The sequence below is a fragment of the Nicotiana tabacum genome, chromosome 9 (assembly GCF_000715075.1).
Source record: "Nicotiana tabacum cultivar K326 chromosome 9, ASM71507v2, whole genome shotgun sequence".
Classification (NCBI taxonomy): Eukaryota; Viridiplantae; Streptophyta; class Magnoliopsida; order Solanales; family Solanaceae; genus Nicotiana; species Nicotiana tabacum.
The window spans coordinates 32,187,108-32,197,285 of record NC_134088.1 but is presented as its reverse complement, the minus strand read 5'-3'; positions in this window follow the sequence as shown (position 1 = coordinate 32,197,285).

Sequence of the window (10,178 nt, the reverse complement as noted above, 5' to 3'; positions counted from 1 at the left end):
GTCAGCCGGTCATGCCAACTAATATTTATTTTAGTAAACCTCTAGTTTACTCGTGGCTTGTGATTGCATCATCATGCTTGTGTAGTACTGATAGAAGAAAAGTCAAATAACCTTTCATATTTACCCGGTATGATTATAGTAACATAAAGATATTCAATCTTCTTTTCATTTATAGTCTCAATATGCCAACCACTTTGGCTAATCTATTTGTAAATCAAAATATTTCTTTTGAGGCTTACTACAATATTAATGTCATGAACAATTTCATTCATCCGGGTAGTAACAAATTAGTTCTTTCAGAGCTCTTAACTGCTTTTGTACTATAAGATCTTTTGTCACACCATCCATATAATGAATGTCTACTTCACAAATAGAATCGTATCATAATAATTGCCATGTTCAAAATCATCACAAGCAAAATAATTTCTTGCTTTAATTTTGCTTTTAATAACTTTCATAAAGCATGACAAAATATTTTTTGGCATATCACATGCATGCGACCAATGATATATTCATGTAACTACACAATAATATTCATTATCTTTCTTTGTCTCAAACCTCTCTTAGAGGTGAGTTGTAGTATTTATCCAACTATGCACAAGTACATTATTATGCATAATCTTTATCATATATATATTTTCACATTCACATTCAGGAATGAGTATGCAATCTCAATGTTTATCACAAGTCACATTCTCTTCAAAGAATTTCTCCCTTTTTATAATTATCATAGTGATAACTATTATTATTTTGGCCTTTCGCACGCCCACATTCATTTTTCAACCACTTGTCTTTATTTAGACTTATCATGCACTGCTATCACATTCACTTCAAGAATGGAGCAAATCAAGTGGGACAAGCTTCATATTTTTTCATGAAAAATATATTATTTTTTTCTTTAGTTATTATTATTATTATTATCATTATGGTGCATTAGGATTCAAACCCAATACCTTACCCATATAAAGGCATGCTAGGCCATAATGCGTTGGAACTTGAATCCAGCGTCTTTTTATCAACATGGTGCGTTGGGACTTGAACCCATAGTCTTACCCTCAATCTTTGGCATAATAGGCCAAAATTCACTAGGACTCGCACTCGAGCCTTTAAAATATTATTACTTCATAATTATAGGCATAAGTAAATTAACTTTCAAGAAGACATATATAACTATTTCAATCTTGAAACAGTTCCTCTGCAACAAAAATGCTATTAGGATATATGCCATTTTTTTAAAAAAAAATAATACAATTATTTTTACATTTTAATAAATTAATTAGGGGAAAGATGCAGATAACCTATAACCACTTATATTTCAAAGACTATAAGAACTTCACCAAAAAGATTCAATACGGAGGAATGAGCCTTATATTTCCAGCAAAAATATGTAAGGCTTAATGCATAACTGTGACTATTATAAATTATAACTATAATGAGTTTATATTGATTGTATATTCGAATGCCAAATTTGCAAGGTACTGTAAAATCGCTTACATATTTGATAATTTTGCTTTCAATGAAATACATCATGTGATGGTAAAAATATTATTACTAAATTACCTTAATAATTATCTATCATAGTATGTAAAAGGTCAGAATATATATATACGTTGGAATATTATATTTGTCCTATAAGAGATGTAGCAAATAAAGACATACCTTTCAAGTTCTTTATTTCAGTGGATACAATTGAAAAAAATATTTTAACTAAATACTGCACATAAAGTTAATGTAAAGATATGAAAATATGAATGAGTTTAGATGGATGTAAAACTTATCTTTGTATTATCATCCAAGACATTTTTCATTGTACTTGATCTCATTGTCTGCTTATAATTTATATAGTCTTGACGTAGAAGATCATGAAATGAGCAATTCATGCCGATAACGTGTTATAAAATAAAAATAACTTAGTAAAACATGAACAAGACATGTTTTTATGAAATAAAAGCAATTTAGTAAAACATGAACAAGAAATGGAAATAGAGAGAAGAAAGAGATTTTCTTCTTCAATTGTGTGTTTTTTCTTATCTATTACAAGGCCTTTATATAGGCATGAAAAGTAAAGAAAAATATGTCATTGAATATGTCATTAAGCATAGAAATATGTCATTGAATATGTCATTAAGCATTTGAGAAAATCATGAAGGAATAGTAGACATCCACCATAATTTGATTTTTCTTATAACACACTCAAATATAATATCAGACTATTATCTAATGTCATTTGAAATTCAGATAATATTTCAGTGATTCTAAAACTCAATACCAAACCTGTACCAAACAAATAATTGTAGTTATTACAATATTGCAAATGTTGAGATAATTCCTCGTGATCAAACGAGTCAAGATGTACTAAAGATGGCAAAAACAAAGGTTATCATTGTACTACTTTTAGATTAAAAAAAAGTAACTTTTATACACTAATAAAATAAAATAAAAATTCATATTCCGAAAGATAATTATAAGTAAGGACGTACTTAACAAACTAAAAAAAATTAGTTACGCCTAAAAATGCGAACACTAATTATTAAGGGTGGCATAATGCGGATTGAACCAAAAAAAAAAATCAATAATTCAATTTGTTTGGAATGATTTATTTAATTTTTTCGGTCGATACGGCTTCTAATTTTTAAAAATTAGGTGTCGGTTCATGGCTTGTGTTATGACAATAATTATATTGTGAATGCCCATTTATTACTCCGTTATAGATAATCTTCCTAAAGAAGATTATCCGTTTGGTACTCTAGTGAAGTTTATCTATAAGCAGCTGATGCAGGCAGGTTACAAGCAACTCAATGAAATGATTTGCAGCAGCTTCTTATTAAACAGACAGATTACGAGCAGCTTATGCAAACAACTTATAAGCACCTCAAGAAAAGTTTCGCAACTGCTTCCTTAAAAGTTTTGCAGCTACTTCCTGAAAAGCCTCGCAACTGCTTCCTTTTTTCTATAAATAGAGGAGTTTTCAGTTCATTATGTAAATCAGTTTGAAGTTGAATAATATATCAGTTTCTCTCTATATTTGTCTTTACTTTACAGTCTTTATTTTATAACGCGTTATCAACACGAGACTCTGCCATCTCGAGCAAATACTTTGAAAGTATCAGAGGTACGAACTTTCTTTTTTTAAATAATGTCAAATCTTTCTAAACTTGAATTTGTAGCCCTAGATATATCGGGCAAAAGCTACATGTCTTGGGTGCTTGATGCTGAAATTCATCCTGATGCGATGGGTCTGACAGATACCATCAAGGATAAAAATCAGGCATCAAATCAAGACCGTGCCAAAGCAATGATATTCCTACGCCATCACCTTGATGAGGGCCTGAAAATGGAATATCTTACTGTTAAAGATCCAGTCATACTGTGGAATAATTTGAAAGATAGATGGTAATTCTTCCACAGGCACGATATGATTGGACTCATTTAAGGTTATAAGATTTTAAATCTATCAGTGAGTATAATTCTGCTATGTTCAGAATTATTTCCCAATTGAAATTATGCGGTGATAATATTACTGATCATGATATGTTGGAGAAAACTTTCACCACTTTTCATGCCTCGAATATGCTCCTGCAGCAGCAATATCGAGAGATGGGATTTAAAAAGTATTCTGAACTTATCTCGCACCTTCTTGTAGCCGAGCAACATAATGAGTTATTAATGAAAAACCATGAAAGCCGACCTACTGGTTCTTGTCCATTCCCTGAAGCGAATAAGACGAACTTCCACCAAGCTAAGTGTGGAAGAGGTCGTGGCCCCAGTCGTGGTCAAGGCCATGGTCGGGGAAGAAACTCTAATCATGGTAATAATAATGTACCAAAGAACACTCCTCACCACCAGCAGTGGAAAAGAAAGGAACAAAAGCATGAAACAGCGCAAGCAACAAACGCAGAAAATACATGTTATAGATGTGGAAAAAAAGGGCACTGGTTACGTACCTGTCGTACGCCAAAGTACCTGGTTGAGCTTTATCAAGCCTCCCTGAAGAAGACAGAGAAAAATGCTGAAGCAAATTTTATTTCTGAAGATAATTTAGACTTCATGCATTTAGATGTAGCTGATTATTTTACACTCCCAGAAGGAGAAACAAGTCATGTGATCGGTGATGAATCTGTAAAAATTAAATATTTTAATTTTTATTATTTGTAGTAGATAGTATGGTTATGTAATTGTTGTACATAAATAAAAAGTTATGCTTTGATAATGGTGTTTATTATAATATATTTTGTTTATGTCATTTTGAAGAATATGGATAATCCTCAAATTATGTTTGGATCAAAGACCAATCATGAAGTTATTTGTGTAATTGATAGTGGAACAACTCATGCCATATTCAAAGATCAGAAATACTTTTCTTATTTGTATAAGGAAAAAGCAAATGTTTCAATAATTTCTGGTAATATAAGTTTGATTGAAGGCTCCGGAAGAGCTACTATATTTCTGTCTAAGGGGACAAAATTTATTATAGACAATGCATTGTTCTCCTCCAAGTCCCGAAGAAACTTGTTGAGTTTTATAGATATCCACCGAAATGGGTATCATGTTGAGACAATAGATGAAATAAATATGGAATATCTTTGTATTACAAAAAATATTTTTGACCAAAAGGGCATTGTAGAAAAGTTATCAACTTTATCTTCTGGCTTATACTGTTCAAAGATTAATACAGTTGAAGCACACTCTATTGTAAACTAGAAGTTTACTGATTCAAATACTTTTGTGCTTTGGTATGGCCGTTTGGGCCATCCTGGATCAATAATAATGAGACGAATTACTAAAAGTTCGTGTGGGCATCCATTAAAGAACCTGAAGATTCTTACAAATGATGAATTTTCTTGTGATGCTAGTTATCAAGGCAAAATGATTACTAGACCATCACTAATGAAGGTTGGCATTGAATCACCTGCCTTTTTAGAGCGTATACATGGGAATATATATGGACCTATTCACCCACCAAGTGGGTTGTTTAGATATTTTATGGTCATAATAGATGCATCTTTAAGATGGTCTCATATGTGCCAACTATCATCTCGCAGCCTGGCGTTTGCAAGGCTATTAGCCCAAACAATTCGATTAAGAGCACAATTTCCAGATTATTCTATAAAGACTATTCGCCTAGATAATGCTGGAGAATTCTCATCTCAAGCTTTTGATATATTAAATGCCTATGGAGAATTCTCATCTCAAGCGTTTGCTGTAGCTTATGTTCATACTCAAAATGGCCTTGCAGAGTCATTTATTAAACGCCTGCAATCGATAGCAAGACCACTACTTATGAAAATAAAATTGTCCACTACTATTTTGGGCCATGCTATCTTGCATGCAACATCACTTATCCGTCTCAGACATTATAATACATATTCTCTGTCACAATTAGTTTTTTGTCATAAATCAAATATTGCCCATCTACGAATTTTTGGATGTGTTGTATATGTGCCAATAGCACCACCATAGCGCAGTAAGATGGGCCCCCAAAGAAGGTTATGAATATATATTGGGTTTGAATCACCCTCTATTATTCCCTATCTTAAACCATTGACAGGAGATTTATTTACTGCTCGATTTGCAGATTGCCGGTTTGATGAAACTAACTTCCCACAATTATGGGGAGAGAAAAAGGAAACCAAAAGAGAAATTGTGTGGAAAGTTTCATCATTATCCCATTTTGATCCACGTACCTTATATGTAATCAGAAGGTCCAGAAGATCATCCATTTACATAATATAGCAAATCAAATGTCAGACGCATTTACTGATTTGAAATGGATAACTAAATCATATATTCCTGCAGAGAATGTGCCTATCCGAATTGATGTGCCAGCAGGACAATCTACTAGCATGAGAGCTAGTAAACCTTAAGACACTTGAAGTGTGGTAGGACTTTGGGTTCTAAGGATCGAAATCCTCGAAAAAGAAAAACGACAAATGCTCAAAATGATACTATAAAGAGATCTCCTGAAGAGAACCAAGATCTGATTAGTTCTGAGATTCCTGAAGAAATCAATGAACCCGAGACTCAAGTGAGCGAGGAACTTTTAATAAGTTCTACAAGTGATGGTATTAATTTAAATCGATATGAAATAGTGGTGGATAATATTTTTGCCTATAATGTTACACTTAACATTATGCAAGATAGTGAGGATTTTTAACCCCGATCTGTCGAATAATGTCGACAAAGATATGATTGGCCAAAATGGCAAGGGGCAATTCAATCAGAATTGAACGCACTTGCTAAAAGAGAGGTCTTTGGACCAGTAGTCCAAACATCTGCTGGTATAAAACTAGTTGGTCATAAATGGATTTTTGTGCGAAAAAAGAATGACAAAAATGAAGTTGAAAGATACAGGGCTCGCCTTGTCACACAAGGATTCTCACAACGACATGGAGTCGATTATGAAGAAACATATTCACCCGTTATGGATGCCATAACATTTCGATATCTCATCAGTTTAGCCTTACGTGAAAGGCTTGAAATACATCAGATGGATATGGTTACAGCTTATCTGTAGGTCACTTGATAATGAGATTTACATGAAAATCCCTAAAGGATTTAAAATGCCTGAAGCAAATTCAAAATCTCGATAAATGTATTCAATCAGACTACAAAGATCTTTGTACGATTTAAAGCAATCTGGGCGCATGTGGTATAAGCGCCTTAGTGAATATTTATTGAAAGAGGGTTACATAAATGATGTTATTTGTCCATGTATTTTTATAAATAAAATGGCATCAGAATTTGTCATACTTTCTATTTATGTTGATGACATAAATCTTGTTGGAACTCCAGAAGAGTTCCAAAAGGCAATTGAATATCTTAAGAAAGAATTTGAGATGATAGATCTTGGAAAGACAAAGCTTTGTCTTGGTCTACAACTTGAACATTTAGCAGACGGGATCTTTATACATCAATCTGTCTATACAGAAAGGGTCTTAAAATACTTTTACATGGATAAAGCGCACCCATTGAGTACACCAATGATTGTTCGATCACTTGAAGTGAATAAGGACCCGTTCTGACCTCCAGAAGAGGATGAGGAACTCCTTGGTCCTGAAACACCCTATCTCAGTACAATTGGTGCACTTATGTATCTTGCTAATGCTACAAAGCCTAACATAGCATTTTATGTTAATTTACTAGCAAGATATAACTCTTCTCCTATATAGAGATATTGGAATGAGATTAAGCATATTTTTTGCGATATTTAAAGGGAACTCTTGATATGAGTTTATTTTATGCTAACAAAGGTAGTATAGATCTTGTTGGTTATGCAGATGCATGTTATTTATCTGATCCTCATAAAGCTCGATCTCAAACCGTGTACGTGTTTACATGTGGAGGTACTGTCATAGCATGACGCTCCATAAAGCAATCTATTGTTGCTACTTCTTCAAATCATGCCGAGATAATAGCTATTCATGAAGCAAGTAAGGAATGCATATGGTTGAGATTAGTGATTCATTTTATTCAAGAAAAATGTGGTTTGGAATGTGATAAAAGATCCACAATTTTATACAAAGACAATGCTACATGCATAACCCAATTAAAGGGAGGATTTATAAAAGGAGATAGAATGAAGCACATTTTACCCAAATTATTCTACACACATGATCTTCAGAAAAATGGTGACATCGATGTGCAACAAATCCGTTCAAGTGACAATCCAACAGATTTGTTCACTAAATCTTTGCCAAGTTTAACTTTTGAGAAGATGGTATACAAGATTGGAATGCAGAGACTCAAATATTTGAAATAAGGTTTTCATTAGGGGGAGTGAAATATGCGTTGTACTCTTTTTTTCTTACTAATGTTTTTCTCAAGGGGGTTTTCTTGTAAGGTTTTTAATGAGGCACCTAGAAATGCGTATTATTAAATATGTGTACTCTTTTTCCTTCACTATAATTTTTTTCACTGGATTTTTCCTAATAAGGTTTTAACGAGGCACAATATCTTTTAATAAACATCCAAGAGGGAATGTTAAGAAAATAATTATATTGTGGATGTCCATTTATTACTCCGTTATAGATAATCTTCCTGAAAAAAGATTATATGTTTGGTACTCTATTGAACTTTATCCACAAACACATGATGTAGAGCTTCATGAAATGATTTGCAGCAGCTTATGCAGACAACTTACAAGCAGCTCAAGAAAGCCTCACAACTGCTTCCTTTCTTCTATAAATAGAGGAGTTTTCAATTCATTATGTACATCAATTTGAAGTTAAATAATATATCAGTTTCTCTCTATACTTGTCTTTACTTTACTATCTTTATTTTATAACAGCTTGCGATTTTTATCCTATATTTGACAAATATTATGTAATTTTTGGAAAAAAGATTAGTCTTCACTCTTAAGCCCCTCCCCTCCCCTCTCATAGCTGAGCAGGTGGGTCCTACTACCTTGTTTCCTGGAGACGTGCGTGGTAGGGCCCACATATTTGACCGAATGGAAACTCAGCATCAGCTTTTGTGATGACGTGGAATGATCTGCAAACCTTGACGACGGCTGCTTTTGACAGTGTGAATTGAATCTCCGCCGTTCGATTTTAGTAGTCGGCGTGCTTTGCCTCAGCATCCATCCCCGTAAAGTAGCTTTGGTCGGCGTTCATATCATACAATAGGAGAAAGGCCAACTTTTACAGAATACAAAATGTTTCTTACTTCTTTCTCTAAATAAAGTAATTTTAAACAAGCAGTATATCTTTAACAATTAGGAGTAGAAATTTTACGTAACTAGTCATTGTCAATAATTTCACACTTTACTCTACTTGGACGCATAACTAACTGTAAAATTTCAATCACTTCACTGCATCCAATATCACATCTTTTATTTTTTCATTTAATTTATTTGCGTAATGATAAAAATTCAGTAACTATATTACTTAGATTTATGCTAGAACTTCGCTAATAATAAAGGCAATCACAAAATGATATGCTCGAAATTATTGAACTTTTTTTGTAAATGTAATCACTTCACTGCAATCAAGTATCACTTTTTTTTTTCTATCAGGAAAAGAATAAAAAAGTTGCTCATATAGTATCAATAATTGATTAATTCTGTCATTGGTTAGACTATCTTTTAACCTTTTTTTCATATCTTACATTTATTGACATAGCGAGAATATCAATAAATTGTTAACCTATTCATTTGTACATCCTTTCTCAATTAAAACTTTTTTTCCCAAGGTTTCTTAATTAGTATTAGAAAAGAAAAAAGGAGAAAGAGTAGGTAAGGCAGCCGAAAATCCGGCAGCTTTAACGGAGTTGCAATGACGTATTACTGCATTAGTGTATTGTACGAAAAAGCGACATGTTTTTTTATTTTTTATTTATCAAGATATCATCTTCTTCTCTTTTAACTTTTAAGTTTACAACTTAACTCCACTACTTTGTGATAACATTACAATTTCTTGATAATCTTGAAATTAGGAAGGCAAAGATTTCTATATTAATCTTCCCAAGTTCCATGAAGGTTATTAAAAAGAAGTGATCTTTAGATTTAGCTCAACTTTGATATGCAAATTTAGATCATACAAAGTTTTTAAACCAAGTCATACCAGATCAAAAACTTTAAAGAGTTTTCACAAGCTGATGTTTTTGATAATCTAGTTTCGTACCTGAAAATAGATGAAGTAACAGACATAAGAGTTTAGCCTTCTTTATTGGTTACTTGTTCTGTTTAAGAACTACTACTCCATTTATTCCTTGTTCTTTTTCAATGACAAATTAAATTTTCTTTTATTCCGAAAAATGTTAAACTGTACCCAAAAGTTGAACCCTTTTTCTTCTCTTAATGATGAGAAAAAGGAAAAGGAAATATAAGTATTTTACTTTTATATCAAACTTGATAACTTTCTTTTAATCTAATGAATACAATAAAAAAAAAATTCACCCATCTAGCTAGTAATAATTTAGGAAAAAGAAGAAAAAGAAACAAAAAAAAAAGTGGCACTCCCTCAGTCTCTGTTTATGTGATGCATTTTTCATTTTAAACCCACACAATTTTCTAAGATTAGTTTTAAATCACATTTCAAAAGAAAATCTTTCTTTTTCGTGCCCAATCGAAATGCATGTCGGAATAGTCAATACTAGCTAACTTTTGTTGTGTTTGGACGTGTATTTTATTTGAAAAAAAATTAAAATTTTATGTTGGAAGAAAAAATTTCACCCAAACG